Below are 27,935 nucleotides of genomic sequence, written 5' to 3'. Positions count from 1 at the left end.
CTGAGACAGAGTCTCGCTCTGCCACCCAGCCTGGAGTGCAGTGTTGCAATCTCAGCTCCCTGCAACCTCCGCCTCCCAGGTTCAAGCAATTCTCCTGCCTCAGCCTCCTGAGTTGCTAGGATTACAGGTGTGCGCCATCACGCCTGGCTAATTTTTGTGTTTTTGGTAGAGATGGGGCTTCACCATGTTGGCCAGGCTGGTCTGGAACTGCTGACCTCCTGATCTGCCTGCCTCGACCTCCCAAAGTGCTGGGATTACAGGCGTGATCCTCCGCGCCCAGCCACAGATAACTGTCTCCTAAAAAAAGCAAAAAGAAAGAAAGAATAGCTGATGGAATGAAAACATGTAATTGACATATAAAGCAACTGAAATTTTAAAATAGCTCATATGGTATAATTCTATATATATTACATATGTATAAAGAGAAATAATATAAAATCACATGAAAAGTATACATCAAAATGCTAACAGTTTTCAGTTTTACCTCTGGATGGATGAGACTATAGAGAAGCTATCTTTTTATATTAAGTTTTTTTCTATATTTTACTTTCACAACCATTTTTTTAAGATTTCTTTTTCTTTCGATTAAAAAAAAAAAAGTCTCACTATGTTGCCCAGGCTGGTCTCAAACTCCTGGGCTCAAGTGATCCTCCAGCCTCAGCCTCCCAAAGTGCTGGAATTCAGGCATGAGCCACTGCACCCAGCCTTAAAAATATTTTAATGTAGAAAAATTCCTTCAATAACACATGCGGTAGTCAATGACTGGGATGGCTGCTGTTTTTCAGCCAGAAGAGTTTTGTGAATATAGGAAATACAATCAGGAAAAAGTCACCAAAAGTGTGTGAGCTAGTGAAGCTTTTGTCATGAAAGACAATCCCCATTCATCTCTGACAGCAATGGGCTTGCATGGACGGTGAATGTTGACAAAGATTGTTGTCTTTTGCCTTCTATCTTTCCCTTATCTCACATACTAACAGAATCTCCAGTTTTTAGCTGGGCACATGCCCATCCCAAATCATGATCACATTTCTCAGTATTCTTTGCAGGCAGATGTGGGTGTGTGATTAAGTTCAGGCAATGGAATGAAAATAAGTGTTGGGGGGAACTTTCAAGTTTTGCCCTAAAAGGAAAGGGTTATAGCCTCACTCTGCATTTCCCTCCCCTCCCCATTCCCATTGCTTGGGATTGTGGGAGCTGGAGCAGCCATCTTGGACCAAGAGATGAAAGTCACACGTTACAGACAGAAAAGCAGTAAGATCGGAGGAGCCTAGGGCTCCTGATGATTGTGGAGCCACCATGCCAGCCCTGAACACTTATGTGACTATTATATGAGCGTGAGATGAAATTTCATCTTGTCTTAGTCACTACTATTTTTTTTAATTTTAGTATTTTTCTTTTCTTTTTATTTGTATATTTATTGATTTATTTTTTGGAGATAGAGTCTTGCTCTGTTGCCCAGGCTGGAGGGCAGTGGTGCAATCACAGCTCACTGCAGCCTCGACCTCCCAGGTTCAACTGATCTTTCTGCTTCAGCCTCATGAGTAGCTGGGACTACAGGTGTGCACCACCACGCCTGGCTACTTTTTAAAATTTTTTATAGGGACAAGGTATCCCATTTTTTTTTTAATATAGAAGATACATGTCTCTTTTTTATAGAGACATGTATCCTTTTGTTGCCCAGGCTGGTCTCCAATTCCTGAGCTCAGGTGATCCTCCCACCCTGGCCTTCCAAAATGCTGGGATTACAGATGTGAGCTGACACACTCTGAGTCACTACTATTTTGAGTATCTCTGGTGTAGCATTAGGAATAATGTTCCCCATCAAAACCTTTAGTCAATCAGGCTCAATAGAAAGCATAGTAAAGTCTTTATTTGGGGTCTTTAAAATTAAAGATTTAGGAGAATTCATTCTAAGTAATCCCAGAATAACACCTAGATTATTAAAGAAGGCTACTGTCTCTAGAGAGTAAAATCCCAAGACTTAGCTCTGGAGAACCAATGAAAAGATTTCTTTAATCTTTTGTTTTCTATCTATTTCTGAGTTTCTTTGGAACTCCAAGTCCAGACCTGAAAAAGGAGTCAACCAGGTCTACCTGTGGGCAAGCTCTTAGCTCCTCCAGGGGTTCATGAACTCCGAAAAGATTCAGACCTGACTCAGGACACCCAGGACATTCATAAATGTGTTATGATGGATATAATGTGGACCTATCATAATTGCCACCATTTACTGAGACCACACTGTGCAGACATTGTGCTAAGTGCTTTTATATCAGATCTCATTTAATCCCAAGACACCCTTGGCATGAGCTTGTATCATTATGCCTTATTTTAACAAAAAACCTGAGGCTCAGAAAGGTGAAATAATTTACCCAAGATCATACTGAAGAGGTCTGTCTGACTCCAAAGCTAGTTTCCTCAAAAGTTCTAGAAACGAACTTGGTCTGGAAGCACGCTTCTTCTAGCATAGACGCCAATGGCCAGGCCTAGCAGAACAAACAAGTCAGCATCAGCCCATGTTCAAATATCAACCTCATTTTGTCCCTTGAAGTTTAGCTTGGAGGAAGCTGAAAACAGCAGTGTCCCATTTTTTGTTGAAATGCAATTGAAACGGCTCATGGTTTTTTTTCTCAGTCCCCTATGAGCCAACAAATTGTCAGGACACAATTGCAAGCAGTTCTAACACAATGACTGCAGAGAGTTTTTGTGATAATAAAATGTAATGGAAGCTCTCAGGGAGGATTTACGGGGCAGTCTTGCTATCTTACTTGTCAATAATGATAATTAGTTTACGTAAGGACATTGCCTTGCTTAGAATTTAGCATTTTTTTCTTTTCTGAAGCTCTGAATTACCTATTGTACTTCCCTGGCATGGTAACATTTGCCTTTTATTTATTTAATTTATTTTTTTAAAGACAGAGTCATGGCCAGTCTCAGTGGCTCATGCCTGTAATCCCATCATTTTGGGAAGCCAAGGTGGGCAGACTGCTTGAGCTCAGGAGCTTAATACCAGCCTGGGCAATATGTGAATCCCCATCTCTATAAAAAATACAAAAAATTAGCTGGGCATGGTGACACATACTTGTAGTCCCAGCTACTTGGGAGGCTGAGCTGGGAGAATCACGTGAGCCCAGGAGGTCAAGGCTGCTGTAAGCCTAGATTGTGCCACTGCACTCCAGCCTGGGCAACAGAGCAAAAACCTGTCTCAAAAAGAAAAAAAATAAAGGGTCTCGCTGGTCTCACTGTGTTACCCAGCAAGACTCTTTTTGTAGAGATAGTGAGACTCTATCTTTAAGATTAGCCAGTGTTGGCTAATTTATTTTTATTTTTATTTTTATTTATTTATTTATTTATTTTTGAGATGGAGTCTGGCTCTGTCGCCCAGGCTGGAGTGCAGTGGCACGATCTCCGTTCACTGCAAGCTCCGCCTCCCAGGTTTGTGCCATTCCCCTGCCTCAGCCTCCCGAGTAGCTGAGAACACAGGCGCCTGCCACCACACCCGGATAATTTTTTGTATTTTTAGTAGAGACAGGGTTTCACCGTGTTAGCCAGGATGGTCTCGATCTCCTGACATCGTGATCTGCCCGCCTCAGCCTCCCAAAGTGCTGGGATTACAGGCGTGAGTCACCAGGCCCAGCCAACGTTGGTTAATTTTTATTTGTAGAGATAGTCTCGCTATGTTGCCCGGGCTTGTTTGGACTTCTTGGCCTCAAGCTATCCTCCTGCCTCAGCCTTCCAAAGTGCTGGGATTACAGTTATGAGCCACTATACCTAGCCAGCCTTTTAAGAATGTAAGAATATTAACAATTTAGGTCGATTAAACATTTTATTTCAAATAGTAGATATTTTTCATGTAGAATCTACTGATTTCACTATTGCTATTCGAGATCTTTATGCCCCAGATAATAAATGGGAGAATGCATATAACTGTGGTAGTTGTGAACAAAGTAACCGATATGATTTGGCTGTGTCCCCACCCAAATCTCATCTTGAATTGTAGTTCCCATAATCCCCACGTGTCATGGGACGGACCTGGTGGGAAGTAATTGAATCATAGGGGCAATTACCCCCATGCTCCTGTTCTTGTAATTGTGAGTGAGTTCTCACGAGATCTGATGGTTTTATAAGGGGCTTTTCCCCCTTTGCTCAGCACTTCTTCCTGCTATCATGTGAAGAAGGATGTGTTTGCTTCCCCTTCCACCATGATTGAGAGTTTCCTGAGGCCTCCCCAGCCATGAGGAACTGTGAGTCGATTAAACCTCTCTCCTTTATAAATTACCCCGTCTCAGGCAGTTCTTTATAGCAGCCTGAGAACAGACTAATGCAGTTACTATTAATGCGAGAGTTCTTATGTCCTCCTCTTGTTCCTCTGTGGTGTTTCTGCTGTGAATGTTGGATCCCCTTTAAGACAGAAGCATACTCTGAGTAAAGCATCATTCCCAGGTAAAGCCAAGTCTATTCAGCACAAAGAGCTCAAAGGTCCCCTCTGGGGCTTGGGAGGGCCCTGGCTGTATGTTCTTGGGGTTTGGGGGAGGTATTTGTTTGTTTGTTTCTTGAGACAGTCTCGCTCTGTCAGCCAGCCTAGAGTGCAATGGTGCGATCTCAGAGCACTGCAACCTTTGCCTCCCAGGTTCAAGCAATTCTCATGCCTCAGCCTCCTAAGTAGCTGGGATTATAGGCACCTGCCACTACACCCAGCTAATTTTTGTGTTTTTAGTAGAGACAGGGTTTCGCCATGTTACCCAGGCTGATCTTGAACTCCTGGCCTCAAGCAATCTGCCCGCCTTGGCCTGCCAAAATGCTGGGATTACAGGCATGAGCCACTGTGCCTGGCCCTTGTTCTTGTTGTTAAAGGGCAAAGCTGCTGCTCTCATGCCCCCTTAACTCCATCCATCCATCTCTTATATAGCCTAATTCTAAAACACATGAATAAAAGAGAACTCACTATGCCTGTTTGCTATCATTTTGATTTCAATCAAAATAGAATTGTTTAGTCAGGCAAAAGCAAAGAACAGTGAATTTTTTTTTTTTTTTTGGTTGGGGGAGACAGGGTCTCACTCTGTCACCCAGGCTGGAATGCAATGGTGCAGTCATAGCCCACTGCAGCCTCAACCACTTGGGGTCAAGCAACGCCCCCCACTTCAGCCTCCCAAGTAGCTGGGACTACAGGCATGTGTCACCATGCCTGGCTAATTAAAAAAAAAAATTTTGTAGACATGGGATCTCACTATGTTGACCAGTCTCAAACTCCTAGGCTCAAGCAATCTTCCCACCTCAGCTCCCAAAGTGCTAAAGATCACAGGCATGAACCACTGTGCCTGGTAAATAATGTTAAGAATACAACTACCACAGTTATATGCATTTTCCCATTTATTATCTGGGACATAAAGATCCTGAATAGCAATAGTGAAAATCAGTAGATTCTACATGAAAAATGTCTACTATTTGAAATAAAATATTTAATCGACCTAAATTGTTAATATTCTTACATTCTTAAAAGGAAGAAAGCCAAATTAAAAAATATAAATAGGCTGGCCAGATGCGGTGGCTCACGCCTGTAATCCCAGCACTTTGGGAGGCCGAGATGGATGGATCAAGAGGTCAGGAGATCAAGATCATCCTAGCTAACACGGTGAAACCTCATTTCTATTAAAAATACAAAAAAATTAGCTGGGTGTGGTGGTGGGCGCTTGTGGTCCCAGCTACTCGGAAGGCTGAGGCAAGAGAATGGCGTGAACCCAAGAGGCAGAGCTTGTAGTGAGCCGAGATGGCACCACTGCACTCCAGCCTGGGCGACAGAGTGAGACTCTGCCTCAAAAAAAAAACAAAACATACATATATATGGGATTAAAAAAATATATGTATTTTTAATATATATTTTATATATTATATATATATTATATACATATATGCCATAGCAATTGCTGAACTGCCACCCTCTAGAATGCCTTCACCAAGGAGTATATCTTATTCTCTAATTCAATTGCGGAAGCAAATTCAACATTCAATAAACACTGACTACAGCTGTCTTCCAGCCAGGCGCTGTGCTATGCATCAGGGATTAAAATGCAAACCACAAAGCATGCGTGAGAAAAATTCATGAATCCCTACACTGATAGATCTCACAGTCCTGCAGGAGACTTTCATCTTGTAATCGGCACCAGTATCGAGGTGGATGTACAGTCCTATCGAAACGAAGATATGAGAGAAGACATTCCATCTACCTGAGATTAGTCAGGAAAATATGTTGAAAAAGACGCTTAGAGTGAAGGCATGGAGGACTTTCCAGTAGCTTGCTAAGGGGTGGAGGTGGGGGCAGGCATTCCAAGCAGGAGTAGTCATATGAAGAGAGGCACATCTGCAGGACAGGGTGTGACTTTATGGATGACTATGCCCCAGGACAGTACTGATAGGAAATACTAAAATATGCCAGTGGTTATCCCTTGGCTCTGGGATTAGTGGTGAATCAGTTTCAGCTTCATCATTCCCTGTCTTTTCCAAAATTTAAACAAATAGACTTTAAGTTATTTAATGAGGAAAATTATCGCAGTTGTTCTTTTGGTTTTGTGTGTGAATGGAGCATTTGGGAATATGGCTAGGAAGTAAAGAGGTCAAGATGCTGAGGGTGAGAAATGATTCTGAAATAGAGACTCTGGTTAGGGCAGCCTCAGAGTTTCCTGAGTTGAGGAGATTGGCCTCTGTCTGAGAACAATGGTTCTTAACACTGGCTTAGGTGCTTGAAAATACAAATGCCCAGGCCTCACCCAGACCAATGAACAGAGACTCTGGAGTGGGATTCAGCCCTAGTAATTCCCCCAGGGTAGGCTCTTAAGCAAAGGGCAGGTACGGACAGACATGGACACCCAGGAATGTGTGTGCAATAGTGAGAGATGCTGGAGGCTGAAAGGGGAGGAATGAGGCCAGGAGGGAAAGGGGTAGTGCTCAGAAGGGCAGCAGCCAATGACATTTTGGGGCTGTAAGAGGTAGAAATATGCCAGATGAAGGAGAGGGGAAAGGACATTCCAGGCAGAGAAAACACTGCACAAAGGCATGGAGGTTTATAGGAAGCAGGAAGCAATGTTGTGATCGAAGCAAGGTGCAGAGAGGACAGGAGGAGACGAGTAGAGTGAGGTTGATGACAGTGGGTTTAGTTTATTTTTAAAACATCTTTGCAGCTGGGTGTGATGGCTCATGCCTTTAGTCCCAGCTACTCTGGAGGCTAAGGCAGAAGAATTTCACTTGAGCCGAGGAGTTCAAGTCTGCAGTGAGCTATGATCACACCACTGCACTCCAGCCTGGGAGACAGAGTGAGACCTCATCTCAAAAAGAAGAAAGAAAAAAGAAAGAAAGAAAAAAATCTTTGCTATTAAACCCTTAGCTTCTCAAGATAGATTTTCTTTTTTGCCACTAATCAGTTATGTGCATGGCTATTGAGTTATTACTGATTTTCAAATTATTTCATCTTTCAAGTTTCAGTTTTATGGATACTGCAGTTAGTTCTCATTGGCCAATGCTTATAGTCTATAATTTGCTTAATAGAGACGGGCTGTCACTCTGTTGCCCAGGCTGGAGTGCAATGGAGCGATCTTGGCTCACTGCAGCCTGTAACTACTGGGCTCAAGTCATCCTCCCGCATCAGCCTCTCAGGTAGTCAGGACTACAGGTGTGTGCCACCACACCTAGCTGATTTTTAATTTTTTTGTAGAGACGGGGTCTTGCTGTGTTGCTCAGGCTTGTCTCAAATTCTTGGCCTCAAGTGATCCTCCCACTTTGGCCTCCCAAAGTGTTGGGATTACAGACTTGAGCCACTGGACTTTGCCCATAATGTTAGTATTTAAAACAGCAGAGTCTGCTGGTCTAGAGCAGGGGTTTTCAGCCTCAGTATGACTGGCTTTTTATGCTGCGTAATTCTTTTATGGTGGGGGACTGTCTTGTGTATTGCAGGATATTGAGCAGCATCACTGGCCTCTACCTACTAGATGCCAGTAACATCCACCCTCCACCCTCTTTCATGCCCATTCCCGGTTGTGATGATCAAAGGTCTCCAGTCATCACCCAGTGTCACTTGGGGACAAAATCGTGCCCCATCTTCAACTGAGAACTACTTGTCCAGAGATCTAGAGTTTAAATCTAGACCGATTCTTCTCAAATGTGCATGCATATGAATTCTCTGGGGATCTTGTTAAAGTGCATGATCTGGCTCAGTAGGCCAGGAGCGCGGTCCCGGAAATTTTGTCTGTGTACAAGACTTCAAGGTGATGCTGATGCTGCTGCTCTAGGAAGAACACTTTTGAGTAACCAGGCTCTAAACCCCACATATATTCACCTCATTGAATGGGATGGGGGTCATGTTTATTGTAGCTTTCCATTAACACATTTGAGAATTTGCTGTGGCCTCTGAGTATTCCTAGGATCCCTTTATGCCATTTTATAGAATTCATGAATATGAGGGCCCACAAATACACTGAAGGCCGTCATTGTGTAGCCTGCAGCCCTGGTTAATTTATGTATGTAATATTATTCACCTGGAAAGCTTTCTTTAATTGCCACATTGTTAATTCATCCAACTGCAAGAAGAGCAATTACAATTTGATTTTCACTGGCAGCAAATGTTTCCATTTAGTCACGTGACACTTTCTTATTCCAATCACACTCCATTGTCTAATCAAAGTCCATTTTTGGATCATGATAAAATGTTGTCCCTTTAAATAGCTTAGCAGTTTTTCAGCTGATGTAAATTCAAATTGTCCACCCAGATGAGCCTCACATGATGGAACAGATGTGATTTGGAAGAGTTGAGCTGGAAAATATGTTTCCCAAAATTAAATAATATTTTCTCCAACTTACATAATAGGAAGTATACTTCCCTTGAAATTATACCCTTAGAAGACAACCATCTAGGAGAATGTCACTATTAAAAATCCATTCAACATTCTTTTATTTCACAAATATTTACTGACCATTACAACAGGCCAGGGACAATTGCAGGAGCTGGCAAGAGAACTATGACCCTGGCCAACAAGATGTGGTCTAATGGGGAAAGCAGACAACATATGGGATGATGTTGGACAGAGATAAGTGCCCAAAAGAAAAACAGTGATGCTCTGATATGGGAGATGTTACAGGTGGTCAAGGCACCCTCTCTCAAGAAATGTTGCATGGAAGCTGAGATGCTAATGAGAAGGAGATGGCTCTGCAAGGATCTGAAACAAGGACATATCTGAGGAAGGCAAAGTGATGTCATGTAAGAATAGTGAACTGAGGCCGGGCGCAGTGGCTCACGCCTCTAATCCCAGTGCTTTGGGAGGCCAAGGCAGGTGGGTCTCCTGAGGTCAGGAGTTTGAGACCAGCCTGGCCAACATGGTGAAACCCCGTATCTACTAAAAATACAAAAATTAGCTGCGCATGGTGGCAGGCACCTATAATCTCAGCTACATGGGAGACTGAGGCAGAAGAATCATTTGAACCTGGGAGGTGGAGTTTGCAGTGAGCCGAGACTAAGCCATTGCACTCCAGCCTGGGTGACAAAAGCTAAACTCTGTCTCAAATTGAAAAAAAAAAAGAATAGTGAACTGAGAAAGCAGAAAAAGGAAAGGACAAAACTGAGAGTCAGAAAAGAAAAGGTTTGTCCCTGCTCAGACACTTGCTAGCTCTAGGAATTTGAGCAAAATTCTCTCATCTTCTCTAGGTCCCAGTATCTGCAGAAACAAGGGGAGTGACCTAGATCAGTGGTTCTCAAACTTGGCTGCAATTTGGAATCACCTGGGAAACTTTCCAACCGCTGATGACTTCATTGATCTGGAGGATGGTTTTGGGCATGGGGATTTTAACAGTCTCCAGGTGATTCTAATGTACATAGCAGTTTGAGAGCCCTGAACTGATTATCTGTGAAGCTGTGTCCCAACCCTACCACTTACAGATATCGGCTACCCCTGTAGTGGAGTTCAGTGACCTCAACTGGCCCAGCCTCCCTGGGCCTCTGTATCTTCAGCTGCTGAATGTGGGGAGTTGACCTGGATTTGTCTATCCACTTTAATTTTATTATTATTCTATGGCATGATTAGATTGTTTGCTTATTTAACAACAGGGCTGAAATCCCATCTTGGGCCAGCTGTCTTTTTCCCAGCTGGAAGAGGTAATGTGATATTCCCTGCAGGGCTTCTTTCTGTCTCTTAGCCTCTCCAAAGCAAATGTACTTTTCCATCTCTTTCAACTGTAGTATAAAAAGAGAGGACTATGGTCACACAGTCATAGGCATTTCCTTTATAAATGAAGGCAAGCAATGAAATAGCTCTTGGCCTGCCACCCAGGTAAACTCAAGACAAATTTAGAAACATCGAACTTGCACCATCCTTTGACAAAACAGAGTGAGAATATGTTTTGTTTTGTTCTTTGACTATCGTGCACCCACTCCTTTCTTATATTCCTTAAGATATAATCCAAAAAGACAGGTAGTGTTTTCAAAGGCCAAAGCTCACTAAAGAGCTTAACTCTATTAATGACAGAGGCCGCTAAATTCCAGCTCAAGCAGATTAGCCTAGTTAAGTCCTCAGCATTAGGGTCTCGTCTAACACCAGGCCTGCTGAGAAGCTGTCAGCCCTCCTCCTCGCAAATCCTCCCTAAACTCCCAATAATAGCAACTTAATCTATGAAGAAAGCAACAAAGCAGAAGCTCTAAGTACAGTCTGTGCCTTAGAGAAGAGCTATCCTTTGGAATAGAATGTGAGCAGCATGGATTATTTTAAACTTTCTAGTCATTCTATCGAACAAGGAAAAAGGAACAGATGAAATGAATTTGAATTCTTGTTTTATTTTGCCTCATAGAACCATAGTATTATCATTTCAACACATAATCGATATATAAATTTTATGAATGAGATATTTTACATTCTCTTTTTCTTAGCAAGCTTTTGAAATCCTGTGAGCATTTTACAGCATATCTCAATTGGAGCTAGATACATTTCTAGGGCTCAATAGACCACATGTGGCTTGTGGCTACTGTCTCGACAGCAGAACCTCAGAGGATCCTGTTTACTTTTGCAGTACTGGCAGCAGGGGGAGAGGCAGGGTCGGCTGCGGGGTAGGGAGATGGAGCCCACTAAACATTTCTTTAAACAAATATAAAACATATTATTCTATGTAGGAAAACATGTTAACAAATTTATTTCTTTGTTAAAGAGATCTCGTAGTGAGCTGAAATGAGAAAAGGCTGCCTTTGTCCATCTGGGCTGCTGTCATAAAATACCATAAACCGGGTACCTTTTAAATAACAGAAATTTCTTTCTCACAGTTCTGGAGGTTGAGAAGTCCAAGACCAAAGTGGGGCAGATTCAGTGTCTGGTGAGGGCCTAATTTCAGGCTCGGGGTGGCACCTTCTAGCTGTGTCCTCACATGGTGAAATGTTAAGGGAGCTCACTGAGGCCTCTTTTATAAGGACCCTAATCTCATTAATGAGGACTCTGCCTTCATGCCCTAATCACTTCCCAAAGGCCCCACCACCTAATACTGTCACCCTGGGAATTAGGTTTCAACATAGGAATTTTGCGGGGACCACAAATACTCAGACCCAGACCATGGCGAAGGCTTTGGAGCCAAATAGATCTGGGTTTAAATTCTGCCTAAGTCAAAGTCATACCATTTTTAGGCAAGCCTAAAAAAGTAAAAACCTTTCTGAGTTTCTGAGCCTCACTTTCCTCAACTGTTAAATGGGTAAAATTCCTCCTCATCAGACTCATGTTGACCAGCCACCTTGGCCATACAATTAATCCAAATTAATAATCCACAGCGCAAGGCATGTATAGAAGAATAGACTGTTAAAGCAAACTAAATATGACCTGAGAAGGACTCTGTACTTCCATATTTGAGTCCTTGTAGATGAACTGCAACCTAATGTAATAAGTAGACAAGACTGAAAATCTAACTTAGGAGTATTTGCCTGTAACAATCATTGAGTCTTGACCAATCACAGCAGCCATGCTCCAACTACTCACACACCGCCTAGTGTTCAAACTGTGTTCAAATAAGGCAAACACCTTATTTGAGCTGTACCCAATCCCGTTGTTTCTGAACCTCACTTCCGATTTTGCTATGTCACTTCCCTTTTTTTGTCTATAAATCTTCTTCCACCACATGTCTGTGCTGGAGCCTACCTGAATCTGCTGTGATTCTGGGGGCTGCCTGTTTTGTGAGGTCATTGCTCAGTTAAACTCCTTTAAATTTAATTCTGCTGAAGTTTTTCTTTTAACAAGACAAAACTAAACCTTAACTGGGATGTAAATTGCTAAGTTTAGGTGCTATGTCAGTATTGGGGGCTTATTAAAATTAACTTAGTATTTGGCTGGGCACAGTGGCTCACACCTGTAATCCCAGCACTTTTGGAGGCTGAGGCAGGCAGATCACCTGAGGTCAGGAGGTCGAGACCAGCCTGGCCAACATGGTGAAACCCCGTCTCTACTAAAAATACAAAAATTAGCAGGGCATGGTGGCACATGCCTGTAATCCCAGCTACTTGGGAGGCTGAGGCAGGAGAATTGCTTGAACCCAGGAGGTGGAGGTTGCAGTGAGCCGAGATCATGCCACTGCACTCCAGCGTGGGCAACAGGAGTGAAAGTCTGTCTCAAAAAAAAAGAAAGAAGAAAACATCCAGCAGAGTGCCGATCACAGTGGCTGGTTGCCGAAGAAATGTGGGCATGCTCTTTGACATGTGCATCCCACAGTGCCTTGCATACAGCGGGTAACCAGTAAATTATGAGTTCACTACAAAATTATGGCATTAACAAAAGCAGCAGCTGTGGACCTGATTCTTATTAAAGGAAAGCTCAAGAGCCTTAAGCCATACATATTGAAAGAAACCCAAATGCTATTATTTTATCTGTATTTTCCTCTAACTTCTCTGGCTTTTACAAAGGAACTGCTATTTGCAGCAATTTACCATATCAGCTATTAACATGGCTCCAGAATTTAGTTTTAGCTTTAATTTTTCTCATAGGTGACTTTTTTTTTTTAACTAAAACAGAAGGTTGTGGTATGCTCCAATTTTTTGATGAAAATCAACCTTCCTCCACTCTCTGCTTCATAAAAGTCCCTGATAATGACTAGCCCCAGTGCGCAGACTCCCGTGGGTCTTTCTGCCTGCCTTCATAAGAAGGGTAAGGGGCAACACGGTGGCTCATGCCTGTAATCCCAACGCTTTGAGAGGCCAAGGCAGGAGGATCGCTTGAAGCCAGGAGTTTGAGACCAGCCTGGGCAACATAGTAAAACCCTTTCTCTACAAAAAATAAAATAAACAGCTAGGTGTAGATGTATGTACCTGTAGTTCCAGCTACTCAAGAGGCTAAGGTGGGAAGATGGCCTAAATCCACCAATTGCAGGCTGCAATGAACTATGATGGTACCACTGTACTCCCTTCAGCCTGGGCCAAAGAGTGACACCCTGTCTCAAAAAAAAAAAAAAAAAAAAAAAAAGCTTAAATTTTATTTAAAAAAAAAAAAAGAAGTTTAAGGGCTTTCAGTGCAATTTTTATCACAATTCCAATGACATTTTTCACACAAGTAGAAAAAACAATTCTAAAATGAACATGGAAACACAAATGACCCTGAATAGCCAAAACAATTTTGAGAAAGAACAAAGCTGGAGACACTTGCTGATTTCAAACTATGTTACAAAGCTATAGTAGTGAAAACAGGATGGTACGTGCATAAAACTGAACACATAGACCAATGGAACAGAATAATAAGCCCATAAATAAACCCATGCAAATACATAGTCAACTAATTTTTGACAAAATCACCAAGAACATGCAATGGGGAAAGGAAACTCTCTTTAACAAATGATGTTGGGAAAATCGAATATCTACATGCAAAATAATAAAATCGGATCCTTGTTTTATAACATATTCAAAAATTAACTTGAAATAAATTTAAGAATTACATATAAGATCTAAAACCATAAAATTCCTAACAGAAAACATGGCCAAAAAGCTCTTTGTATTGGAAGCAATGATTTTTTTTTTTTTTTTTTTTGGCCATGACACCAAGAGCACAAGCAACGAAAGCAAAAATAAACAGGTGGGACGACATCAAACTAAAAAGCTTCTGCACAACAATCAAAAAAAGGAAGAGGCAGCTAACAATAGAATGGGAGAAAAGATGTGAAAACCATATATACAATAAAGAGTCAATATCCAAAAAATATAAAGAACTCACACAACTCAATAGCAAATAAATTAATAAATAAATAATCTGATTAAAAATGTGCAAAGGTCCTGAATGGACATTTTCCAAAGAAGACTTACAGTCAATGGATATATGAAAAATGCTCAATATGACTAATCATTGGAAACATGCAAATCAAAACCACAATGAGGTATAATATCACACCTGTTAGGATGGTTATTTCCAAAAAAGACAAGGGATAAGTGTTGGTGAGGATAAGGAGAAAAGAAAGCACCTGTACGCTATTGGTGGGAATGTAAATTGGTCCAGCTATTACCAGAAAATAATATAGAGGTTACCCAAAACATTAAAAATAAAACTAAGATGTGATCCAGCAGTTCTACCTCTGGTTATGTAACTGAAGAAAATGAAATCAGTTAAAGAGATATCTGCATGCTCATGTTCATTGCAGCACTATTCACAATAGCCAAGATATGGACTCAACCTAAGTATTGATCAATGGATGAATGGAGAAAGAAATTGTGGTTCATATATACAATGGAATATAATTCAGCCGTAAAGAAGAAGGAAATTCTGCATTTCTGACAACATGGATGGGACCTAGAGAAATTATGTCACATGAAATAAACCAGACACAGAAAGACAAATGCTGTGTGATCTCACGTATGGAAACTAAAAAAGTTGAACTTATAGAAGCAGAGAGTAGAACAATGATTACCAGGGATTAGGGAGTGGGGGAAATGGGAGATGTTGGTCAAAGGGTACAAACACTCAGTTATATGATGAATAGGTTCTAGGAATCTAATGTAAAGCATGGGTGGTGATGGATGTCTTCATTTTATTGTAGTGATCATTACACAATACATACATATATCAATTGTCACATTCTACACTTTGAATATACACAATCTTTATTTGACAATTAAATATTCTAAAATAAAATTACAAAGAAGGGTAAAGGCTGAGAATGGAAAGAAACAGAATGATCAGAGACAGAGTTGGCAGTGTTAGGAAATCACCACACTGCCCTTGCTAAAATAGATGATATTCTAGAATGCTTAAGAGTTTCAAAAAGACAAGAAATATCTAATTTTAAGAGTTTGGTGTTGATAGTGCGGAAGGCTGAGCATGTAGGGGACAGGAGATATATGGGGACACTCTACTTTCTGCTCAGTTTTTTCTGTGGGCCTAAAACAAATGTAAGAATGTAAAGCAGTCAGGCATGGTGGCTCACACCTGTAATCCCAGTACTTTGGGAAGGCTGAGGCAGCAGGATCATTTGAGCCCAGGAGTTCCAGACCAGCCTGGGCAACATGGTGAGCCCCTGTCTCTGCAACAAATTTAAAAATTAGCCAGCTATAGTGGCTCATGCCTATAGTCTCAGCTACTTGGGAGGCTGAAGTGAGAGGATCACTTGAGCTCAGCAATTTAAGGCATCAGTGAGCTGTGATCAAGCCACTGCACTCCAGCCTGGGAGACAGAACGAGACCCCGTCTCAAAATAAAATAAAGCCCATTTAAAAGAGGGTGGGAAAAGCAGTTTGGCTCAGGTAGAAAGCCCAATTATAAACATAGAATGCTGCAACGATCACCATGTTATTTTATGAAACTGATTTTTTTTCTTGTATTTAGTCATAATGAGACCGAGTTGAAGAAAAAAAAGGGTGGCAGGGGGTGGTTTCCAGAAAATACAACAGCTTCAAAAGAGATGGACATAGAGGCAAAGCTTAAATTAAGAATCACAATTAGCAAGTCAATAAAGGCTTGGAGGTCAGCTTGTGTTGCTGTTGTTTTACCAGACTTAGAGGTTGCAGGATCTGCAGAATCTTTTTTATTTTGGTGGCTGTGAAAAAGTCAATCTGGGTATAATTTCCAGTCCCTGGATTCCTATCTTAGGGTTCTCCAAAGGCACAGAACTAATGGAATAGTTAATTTGTATTTTTAGCAGAGGCGGGGTTTTAGCATGTTGGCCAGGCTGGTCTCAAACACCTGACCTCGTGATCCACCCGCCTCGGCCTCCCAAAGTGCTGGGATTACAGGTGTGAGTCACCGCGCCCGGCCTTTAAATTTGTGTTCTAATATGAACATTCTCGAGGTTTAATAGGCCTAAATAAAACATAGCTTCAGGTCTGTGGGCTGCCACTTCATGACTTCAGACTTAGGATAGTTTTAAAATTGTATTGGGCAGTGGAGATAAAAGTGCTGCAGGCTACAAAGGAAACAGACACATATATGCAGGCGTGAAGGTATAAGGTAAAGTGCTATAATAAAGGCAAGTTCAAGGTTGACGGGGGCATAGGGGAACTAGGAATTTGCAGAAGATCAAACTCTTGGTTCCTCTTGTCTTTGCAATATGTATCAGACATTTATTTGACACTTGAACGTGTATGGGCATGACACGTCTACAACATTAGTACAAAAGTGTCCCAGTACAATAAGCCTATAGTTACGTCCTGTTTCCTATTATAAAAGCATTCATCTTGGCAGCTGACTGTTGACTTTGTTTTTAAAAAGAAAAGCAAATTAGACTTTACCAGTGGTTCTCTACCAGGGATGATTTTGCTGTCCAAAGCACATTTGGCAATGTCTGGAGACATTTTTGGTTATCATATCTGCAGGTAGCAGGAAGATGCCACTGGTATCCAGTGGTTAGTGGCCAGGGATGCTGCTATACATCCTACAGTGCCCAAGACAGCCCCACCATCAAGAGTTATGTGGCCCGACTATTCACAATAGCAAAGACTTGGAACCAACCCAAATGTCCAACAACGATAGACTGGATTAAGAAAATGTGGCACATATACACCATGGAATACTATGCAGCCATAAAAAATGATGAGTTCATGTCCTTTGTAGGGACATGGATGAAACTGGAAACCATCATTCTCAGCAAACTATCGCAAGGACAAAAAACCAAACACCTCATGTTCTCACTCATAGGTGGGAATTGAACAATGAGAACACATGGACACAGGAAGGGGAACATCACAATCCGGGGCCTGTTGTGGGGTCGAGAGAGGGGGGAGGGATAGCATTAGGAGATATACCTAATGTTAAATGACGAGTTAATGGGTGCAGCACACCAACATGGCACATGTATACATATGTAACAAACCTGCACATTGTGCACATGTACCCTAAAACTTAAAGTGTAATAATAATAACAAAATTTTAAAAAAAAAGAGTTATGTGGCTCAAAATGTCAACAGTGCCAGAGATGAAAGACCTTGACCCAGGGGTTTACAATCATACCCTATAGCAAAATACTAGATATTGCAATTCAATCTGCTTTCAGATGTACCATAACCAAGAATTGTTTCTCTCTCTCCTTTCTTCAGCAGTGCCAGGCTAGCCAGGTCTCCTCTCTGTGTTATGCAGGGACAATCTGCTTTCGTTGCTATCACTCCCAAACGGGCACACACAAAATCAACTCACAGCGCAGTGGAACAAGTGAGCTCCTGTTTAACAGGATTCAGGCTCCATGCGTTCACTACTATTCTTATTATTATTACTTAATCATGTCCTTGAGATCTCACCCTCCCAGCTCAAGTAACTTAGCAAAATATTTCTTTCCAGTAAATAATGGGCTTTCCCAAAAGGAATTCTGGTGTAAAACATTTTTGTTAACTGGTTGTTTCAAGTGATTGTGGTAAACTTTGAAGTTGTATTTGTCAGACAAAAATCTAGCACATCAGTGGACCTTTGTAATGAAACTGATATGAAATTCTGATTTTATCATTTAGAAATGTAGGAAGTTTAATACCTCAAAAGTATTGTAAGAATTGAAATGGCAGCACATGCAAATACAAATCAGATTAAAGCTAACAAATGTGCTATTTTTCCCTGTTTCCCAAAAACAATGCAGTGTTTTGTGAAGCTGGCCTAGTTTTTCTTATGGCTCTTTGTCAATTTTAGACTAAGTAGAGTTGTGTTAAAGGGGATGTGGGAGGAAAGAGAAGCCGTATGTGTGCACTTGTGTCTGTGTGTGTGTGGGGGGGGGGGGGGTCCACTGCGTGGGTGTGTGGATGGTGGTACTAAGAGGAGGTGAATTCTGCTACTTCAATGCCTGACAACACTGAAAACATTAGGAAAACCCCATCTGGATATACAGTTCATATAATATAGCTTTTAAAAAGTATCTACAATTTCAAATTCAAGTGAAGGGCGAAGGAATTCAGCTTGGTTTAGGTTCAGTGAACTGGCCTGAAGGACTGTAATTCCCATCTGAATTCTCATCCCAGCTTTATTCCGGATGGTCCTACCATCCCTCCTTACCTTGTAGCTCTCAGTCAATGAATATGTGCTTTTCAAGTCAACATCAGATTCCCCGCTCCTTACCTGTGAGGATGGAAACCCATATAATTTCCTGTGTTTGTGTTAAACAATACTGGGATAGGAAATATTGTCCTGATGTTAAATAATAAGCAAATCCATCTTACCTACTTGCTCCAGGAAGTAAATGCTTGCTCCTGGAGGATAAGATTAGAGATGAGCAGAGGCTGGGAGAGAGGGAGAAATGGGGAATGACTGCTTAATGGTTACAGAGTTTCTGCTTAGTATAATGAAAAGGTTTTGGATATAGTGATGATGGCCGCACAACAATGTGAATGTAATTAATGCTACTGTATTGTACACTTAAGAATGGTTCAGATGGGGCCAGGCACAATGGCTCTCGCCTGTAATCCCAGCACTTTGGGAGGCCAAGGCAGGAGGATCACGAGGTCAGGAGATCGAGACCATCCTATCCTGGCTAACATGGTGAAACCCCGTCTCTACTAAAAATACAAAAATTAGCTGGCGTGGTGGCATGCACCTGTAGTCCCAGCTACTTGGGAGGTTGAGGCAAGAGAACCGCTTGAACCCGGGAGGCAGAAGTTGCAGTGAGCCGAGATCATACCAGTGCACTCCAGCCTGGGTGACAGAGGGAGACTCCATCTCAAAAAAAAAAAAAAAAAAAAAAAAAAAAAAAAAAAAAAAAGAATGGTTAAGATGGTAAATTTTATGTTCTGTGTATTTCATTACAATTTTTTTTTAAAAAGCCTGGAGGACTTTGCTGTTCTACTATCTTTTCTTTCTTCCTCCTACCCCATAGTCCTGCATGACAGAGTTTAGGGAAAGGAGAACACAGATCTCCTGAACCCAAATGTTTTCAGAAAACCAGGCCAGTAACATAAATAAGTGAAACCAGCCAAATGGTCTGCTTTAGGGAATAGGAGGGACTGGGATAAACAGGAGAGCATGAGCCCTTTCTAAAGAGGCCCACTCACGGATCATCTCCTGATGCTTATTGCCATGCAGAAATGCAGGCCCCAGCATTGCCAGCTCTTCTCGTTTTACTTTAAAAAAAAAAAAAAATTTTTTTTTCTTTCTTTTTTTTTTTTTTGAGACGAGTCACCGAGGCTGGAGTGCAGTGGCGCAATCTCGGCTCACCGCAACCTCTGCCTCCTGGGTTCAAGCAATTCTCCTGCCTCAGCCTCCCAAGTTGCTGGTATTACAGGCACCCGCCACCACGCCCAGCTAATTTTTATATTTTTAGTAGAGATGGGGTTTCACCATGTTGGCCAGGCTGGTTTCGAATTCCTGACCTCAAGTGATCTGCCCGCCTCAGCCTCACAAAGTGCTGGGATTACAGGCGTGACCCCCGCACCTGGTCTTAAAAAAACTTATTTTAGATTTGTGAGTACATGTGGGTTTGTTGTACAGATTATTTCATCACCCAGAAATTAAGCCCAGTACCCAATAGTTATGTTTTCTGTTCCTCTCCCTCCTCCCACCCTCATTTTTTAATAGACACTAGAAATCAGGATTTTTACGAGAAATATTTTATTTTAAGTCTGTGTGCCATCTAGAACTCGGGGCAGATGTAGATGGAGGCCATCTGTTTGCATTTCCCGGTCTTCTGCTGATCTTCTGACCTGACCCCAAGCTTGCAGCTGGCATTGTTGTCAACACTAGAAGGCAGTCCAAGATAGGAGAGCATATTTTTCTGGACTTAATGTATAATTAGCATAAAAGGTTACAAAACAGGATGATGGGTAACTCCATATATATATTACATATATCTATGGACTATATATGGACTCTATTTAGTAGTCCTCATTTTTATTTTCCCAGAGGCTTTGTTGATACAATTGTCAGATAAGGTCTTGTCTCATGCCCTTCCTGTGATGCCGCGTGGTGTGTGTACGAGAGCAAGAGAGAAAGGAAGTCTGAGGCTGGAGCGAAGAAAAGGAAGTGGCGTGTTTGGTTGGAAGCCAGGAGAATGCCCCCAATCACTGCTTTCAGAGTCTAAATGGCAAAGAAGGATCTTGACTTATTTCCTCTGTTATAACTTCTTAGCCTCTGTGAATAGCCCACCACCAGCTCAGCTGCCCTGATTGTGTGTGTCTTGATGCCAATGGACTCTGCTGCAGGATGGCATCAGCTACTCTGAGGGCATTCCCCAGGGCAGAGGAATTGCTTTTCCTCTCTTCTACCAAGAGGCATACTAGGGATTGCTGCAATATTGACGTGAGACTACATTAGGCACAAAAAGTGAAATTTTAAATCACTGAATGTTAGAAGCTTCAGAATGAAAGGTGGAGGGAGAAAGTGGAAGGGAGGACATGGAGTTGGTCGCTTTTTTTTTTTTTTTGAGACAGGTTCTCTGTTGCACAGGCTGGAGTGCGGTGACATGATCATGATTCACTGCAACATCCACCACCTGGGCTCAAGCAATCCTCCTGCCTCAGCCTCCAGAGTAGCTGGGACCACAGGATTGTGCCACTATGCCCAGCTAATTTTTTCATTATTTGTAGAGACAGGATCTCACTATGTTGCCCAGGCTAGTCTCAAACTCTTGGGCTCAAGTAACCTCCTGCCTTGGTTTCCCAAAGTGCTGTGATTATAGGCATGAGCTACTGCCCCTGGCTGAGCCCAGGAGTTTGAGGTTACAGTGACCTGATTGCACCACTGCATTCCAGTCTGTCTGATAGACTAAGACCCTGTTTCAATAATAATAATAATAGGCTGGGCGCAGTGGCTCACGCCTGTAATCCCAGCACTTTGGGAAGTCAAGGGGAGTGGATCACTTGAAGTTAGGAGTTCGAGACCAGCCTGGATAACATGGTGAAATGTCATCTCCACTAAAAACACAAAAATTAGCTGGGCATGGTGGCCAGCACCTTTAATCGCAGCTACTCGGGAGACTGAGGCAGGAGAATCGCTTGAACCCTGGGGTGGAGGTTGCAGTGAGTAAAGATCGCGCCAATGCACTCCAGCCTGGGCGACAGAGTGAGACTCTGCCTAAACTAACTAACTAAATAATAATGAAATATTCTGTTGTAGGAGTGGGGTTAGCAAAGATGATGCCTTATTGTAATATCTTTTGTTTCCTTAAAATTAACTTTGAAATATAATAAAACTGTTTATGAGTTCGCAGCCACTTGTATAAAAGTTGATATATGCCAGGCATGGTGGCTCACACCTGTAATCCCAGCACTTGGGGAGGCCAAGGTGGGTGGATCACGAGGTCAGGAGTTCATGGCCAAGAGACCAGCTTGGCCAATATGGTGAAACTCCATCTCTACTAAAAATACAAAAATTAGCCAGGTGTGGTGCCACGTGCCTCTAATCCCAGCTACTCGGGAGGCTGAGGCAGGAGAATTGCTTGAACCCAGGAGGCGGAGGTTGCAGTGTGCCAAGATCATGCCATTGCACTCCAGCCTGGGCAACAGAGTGAGACTCCAACTCAAAAAAAAAAAAAAGGTTGGTAAATGCGCATGTGTGTGTATGTATGAGTGGTGGCTAAAAGTGGAGGAAAACTTTTCACTACATACTCTTTAATATTTAAATTTTGAATGTTAAAAATATAACATCTACTCCAAATATAAAATAAAATAAATATACAAGTTCAATAAGGCTTGCTATGTTTGTTTATTGGTTACTATTTTGCATTATGATTTCATAAAGAAAATATTCCTAAAACATAAATTTCTGGAAATGCAAAAAATAAAAAAATGCAGCCAAAGTTTTTTCTCTTTAATTTTTAACTTTTTATTTTGATATAATTTTAGACTTACAGGAAAGCTGTAACAAAAAGTACAGAATTCTCACATATCCTTTACCCAGTTTCCCTTATGTCAACATTGTACATAAATAGTACCATTACCAATACTAGGAAGTAAACACTGGTACCATATTACTACACTAGACAGATTTTCTAGCCAAAGTATTAACCTTGAAGCCCAAGTAAGCATTTAGAAATTTCTTTGCTGACTGGAAAAAAAAAAAAAAAAAAAAAAAAAAAGCCCAGAACTAAAAAGTTGGCGAGAAAGTTTCTTTTTATTTTTTTGTTGAGACAGTGTCTAGCTCTGTCACCCAGGCTGGAGTGCAGTGGTACAATCTTGGCTCACTGCAACTTCTGCCTCCTGGGTTCAAGCGATTCTCCTGCCTCAGCATCCAGAGTAGCTGGGATTACAGGTGCCTGCCACCACGCCCAGCTAATTTTTGTATTTTTAGTAGAGACGGGGTTTCACCATGTTGGCCAGGCTAGTCTCAAACTCCTGACCTCAGGTGATCTGATCACCTCTGCCTCCCAAAGTCCTGGGATTACAGGCGTGAGCCACTGTGCCCGGCCTGAAAGTTTCTAAAATAGTCTTTCACTGTAGCGCCTGAAGAAAATTCTTCAATTGTCTAGAATGGGAGAAGAGATCACTTAAGGTTGTCAGTTGTACCATCTTTCTTGTTCCCCACTTTGCTAAGTAAGTGTTAATTTCCATGATTCCGCATCCATTTCTCACCACGTGCACTGCCTTTTATTTAAATCTGCAGTTTGTTTCCATCCAAGCCCAGACCAGGTGGTGATGTACCTTATCTTCACCATCCCCTCCCCCACTCTTCTTTTTGTGACTTTTTAATTTGGGCTTTATCAGGATTTTGGCTTTTTTTTTTTTTTTTTTTTGGAGACAGGGTCTCACTCTGTTGCCCAGGCTGGAGTGCAGTGGCGTGATCATGGCTCACTGCAGCCTGGATATCACAGGTTCAAGTGATCCTCCCACCTCATCCTCCCAGGTAGCTGGGACCACAGCAATTCCACTCCTAGCTATGTACCAAAGAGAATTGAAAAGAAATATTCACAGAAAAATTTGTACATGAATATTCATAGCAACGTTATTCATAATTACCAAAAAGTGGAAGCAACTCAGATGCCCATCAGCCGACGAATGGGTAAACAAAATGTGGTACATTTACACAATGGAATCTTATTCAGTCATAAAAAGGAATGAGGGACTCATATCATGCTGCAACATGGATGAACCTTGAAAACATGAGGAGCCTCAGGACCAATGCTTCTGCTTCCTACCAAGAATCACTCAGTTCTCCAGCTCCCATACAGCCTTCTGAGTCAATCCTGCCTGACCTTAGTCTCTGAAAAATAAATATTTGATAAAATATTGGTACTGGATTCATGTGCTGCTCCAGGAGAAATTTACCTGCAATGTGAAATTCTGTAGGCATCGTGGTACAGTGGGATGGTGTGATGGTGAGTCAGGGAGGAAGATAAGGAAACCTGAGTGCAATAGTTTGGATGTTTGATCTCTCCAAATCTCATGTTGAAATTTGATTCCCAGTGTTGGAGGTGGGGTCTAATGGGAGGTGTTTGGGTCATGGGGCAGATCCCTCATGAATAGATGATTGCCCTCCCTGTGTGTGGGCGGGGCAGTGAATGAGTTCTCACTCTATTCGTTCTCACCAGAGCTGGTTGTTAAAATGAGCCTGGCACCTCCCCCATCTCTTGCTTCCTCTCTGGCCATGTGGTTTCCGCACACAACAGCTCCCCTTCACCTTCCGCCATGAGTGGGGAAGCTCCCTGACGTCCTCACCAAAAGTAGACGCTGGCACCATGCTTCTTATACGGCCTGCAGAACCATCAGCCAAATAAACCTCTTTTCTTTCTTTCTTTTTTTTTCTTATTGTTTTTTGAGACAGATCTTGCTCTGTCACCCAGGCTGGAGTGCAGTGGCACAATCTTGGCTCACTGCAACCTCTGTCTCCTGGAGTTCAAGTGATTCTCATGCCTCAGCCATTCAAGTAGCTGGGATTACAGGCGTGCACCACCATGCCTGGCTAATTTTTGTATTTTTAGTAGAGATGGAGTTTCACCATGTTGCAAGACTGGCCTCGAACTCCTGGCTTCAAGTGATCCACCTGTCTCGACCTCCCAAAGTGCTAGGATTACAGGTGTAAGCCACTGTGCCAGGCCAACCTCTTTTCTTTATAAATTACCCAGCCTCAGATATTCCTTTACAGCAACACAAAAACAGACCAAGATACTGAGTATCTGCAGAACTGTCACTAGTAAGCTGGGTGGCCTTGGCCAAATCACTCAACTGCTCTAGGTCTCATTTTCCTGAAACACAAGAGAATGAGGCTACATGCACATTTCTTAGTATTGTTGGCATCAAGCACAGCTTTGAAAATCTGATGAAATAAATCTATAGACTCATATGCTCAGAAAAATGCATATTGTGCCTAAATATTGAAACCACCTTTGCGAAATTGTGACTGAGACAGTGAAAGAGGTCCAATTTAAACGACTCCATCTTGCCTCTAACCTCCAAGCTGTCCTTGTTCATTCCTGGGCATAGGCTGAACTAATTTTGGGAGGAACTTAGTTTATAGTTTAAAACAAAGAGAGGATAATAGCCCTTTCCTGTAACAAACTTCCTTCTTGTCTGGGGACTAGACTACTAACATTAGCCACAAAATTAGAAATTATGGTTTAGTACTCACATAGCTGGACACTACAAGATTCTGACCCTCCCTAAACTGCTCCTAAGATTAGTGCTTGAGATGGTTTGCAGACTCTACCCTTGATGTATCAACCAGCACCACCCAGATCAAGAAACCAACCCATCTGACCTTGTGACCCCCCCACCCAGGAAATGACTCAGCACAAGAAGACAGGGACACCCCATGATTTCACCTTTGACCCAACAAATCAGCACTCCCCAACTCACTGCCTCTCCCCTCCCACCAAATTGTCTTTAAGAACTTTGATCCCCAAATGGTGAGGGAGATTGATTTGAGTAATAATAAAACTCCAGTCTCCTGCTCAGCCGGCTCTGTGTTAATTATCCTTTCTCTATTGTGATTCCCCTGTCTTGAGAAATCGGCTCTGCGTAGGCAGTGGGTAAGGTGAACCCATTGGGCGGTATTTTTTGTATATCTGAAAGGGACAAAACTATGAAAATATAGGTGACAAACATTACTCATCTTTTCACATTCTAAAGAAGATACTGTATTTGCTCTACTTTCCTCAGGATCTTTGTTAAACAGATCAGGAACTGGTTGAGAGGAGAACTGGACGTAACAAGAGAGGCTGGATTGATTTACCTAAGAAAGGTCAGGGCACTGATGTAGAAGGTAAGAATAGATCTGGGGTAGATAAAATGTACTTCATCAAAATTACAAAAGTGAAAAACAACCCATGGAATGGAAGAAAATATTCACACGTCATTTATCTGACAAGTGACTTGTATCCAGACTATGTGAAGAGCTCTTACTAACTAAACAATAAAAAGACAACTAAATTTAAAAATGGGCAAAGAATTTGAAAAGACGTATCCCCAGTGAAGGTAGCCAAATGGCCAAAAAGCTCAGGAAAAGATATTCAGTCTCATTAGTCTCATTTGCCATTAGGGAAATGCAAATCAAAACCCACAATGAGATACCACTTTACATCAACTAGGATGGCTAGAATAAAAAAGATGGACAATAGCAAGTGTTGGTAAGAATGTGGAGAATTAGAACCCTCACACATTGCTAGTGGGAATGTAAAAGTGATTCAGCTACTCTGGAAAATAATTTGTCTGTTCCTCAAAAAGCTAAACATGACCTAGCAATTCCACTCCTAGCTACGTACCAAAGAGAATTGAAAGAAATATTCACAGAAAAATTTGTACATGAATATTCCTAGCAAAGTTGTTCATAATTACCAAAAAATGGAAGCAGCTCAGATGCCCATCAGCCGATGAATGGGTAAACAAAATGTGGTACATTTACACAATGGAATCTTATTCAGTCATAAAAAGGAATGAGGGACTCATATCATGCTGCAACATGGATGAACCTTGAAAACATGATGCTAAAGGAAAGAAGCCAAGCATAAAAGGTTGTATTATTTCATTTATGTAAAATGCCAAGAACAGGGAAATCTATAGAGACAGATAGTAGATTAGTGGTTGCCTGGGGCTGGAAGGACAGAACAATGGGGAGGGACTGCTAATGGGTACAGGTTTCTTTATGGGGTGATGAAAACGTTCCGGAATTGGTGGTGGTTGCACAATCTTGTGACTATACTAAAAATCACTGATTTGTAGCCTTTGAAAAGTTAAATTTTAAGGTACATAAATTATATCTCAACAAAAAGAATAGATTTGGGGGCACAGAGGAGAGAGGAAATGAGGATGACAAGGTCCAAGCATAAAGAGTTTTGGGAAGAATGAGAAAAGGCAGCTCAAGATATCTCTGCCTTGATGTGTGAAATGTGGGAGAGATGGGTGGGTAAAGAGGATATTTAGGAAGCTTGATGTATATTTGGGATATATTCCCACCTCCTTTCTTTACTTATTTTAGAAACTCCAGAAATTTCATAGTTTAAAAAGGATTGTGGAATTGGATGTGTGAGTTTGTGGAATGTGATATTGAACTGGGACTTCCTTGGCTTACACATTCATTCAGTCAGCAAATGTTTACTGAGCATCTACTGAACGTCAGGCCCTGTTCTGTGAACCATGGATGCAGTGGTGAATAAGACAGAATGAAGCGTTACCCTCCTGGAACTCATAGTCATGTGTATGTGTGTGTGCTCCAAATTAAAAATAGCTAATATAAAACGTCAGTAATTTGAAACCTGCCAATTTGGAATTTATGCTAATGTAAAGAGGGGCTGGGCTGAGATTTAGTTTTATATTTCTCCATAAAAAGATTTGGCAAAATAAACAATGTTAAAGTCAAACCACTTAACTAACTCCCTCAATCAACTCACAGGCATTTCCTGAGGGTCTCCTGTGTCCAAGGAACTGAGATGACACCAAGAGGAGGCACTTGGTGGATGCTAAAACTGGAAGGAACTTGGGTGATGATGTAATAATGACTTCAATCCCTTCACTGTACAGAGGAGGAAACTGATATTCAGAAGCCCAAGGGACGTGGCCAAGTTTCCACAGTTTGCTAATCACAGAGCTGGGATTACAGTCCAGGTGCCCTAATTCCGGGTTCAGTCAGAAGCATTAATTTGGAAATAATAGACATGTTAATGGAAGATTGTCTATTTACTAAACCAAGGACCTAACGTGCCCTCTGAAACAACATTTTACTTCTAATTTCTGCTTCTACCCATTAACAATAATGAAACAGCATTTCGTTCATTTTTTCCCCCTGTTTATTCAGGTTCTTTATGAAACAGTGCATCACTTCTTAACTCTGTTTTATCAGTTAGCAGTAATGATCGGCTGATTTTTTTCTTGCATTCAGCATTATATTCAGAACCATTAGGAGTGGGAACGTCATTTAGATACAGCCCCTGACTTCAAAAAGCTAAAAATCCGGAAGAGAAAATAAGACATGTTCACAGATCATTATAATGTAGGGTAGATCTTGATGCCACATGAGACAGCTACCACTGACACCAGGTTCCCGAGGAGCCAGGTCACCTCTGCTTGGGTGAAGGGGAAAGCAGGAAAATGTATTCTGACTTTACAAAGCTTTAGAGAAATAAAGT

The 27,935-nt window shown here is 41.8% G+C and overlaps 1 long non-coding RNA gene across 1 annotated transcript; it reads right to left on the bottom strand.

Annotated features, from left to right (window-relative positions):
• Nucleotides 1-27,257, bottom strand: LOC129057892 (uncharacterized). Its single transcript, XR_008522670.1, has 3 exons — nucleotides 27,201-27,257; nucleotides 2,370-2,483; nucleotides 1-297 (listed from the first exon to the last, which is right to left on the bottom strand). It is a non-coding gene; the product is annotated as an uncharacterized LOC129057892 (long non-coding RNA).
• Between the last annotated feature and the right edge of the window lie 678 nt (nucleotides 27,258-27,935).

Source organism: Pongo abelii, chromosome 11 (genome assembly GCF_028885655.2).
Source record: "Pongo abelii isolate AG06213 chromosome 11, NHGRI_mPonAbe1-v2.0_pri, whole genome shotgun sequence".
NCBI lineage: Eukaryota > Metazoa > Chordata > Mammalia > Primates > Hominidae > Pongo > Pongo abelii.
The sequence above is the reverse complement of the archived record's forward strand: the minus strand, read 5'-3'. Positions and strand labels throughout refer to the sequence as shown.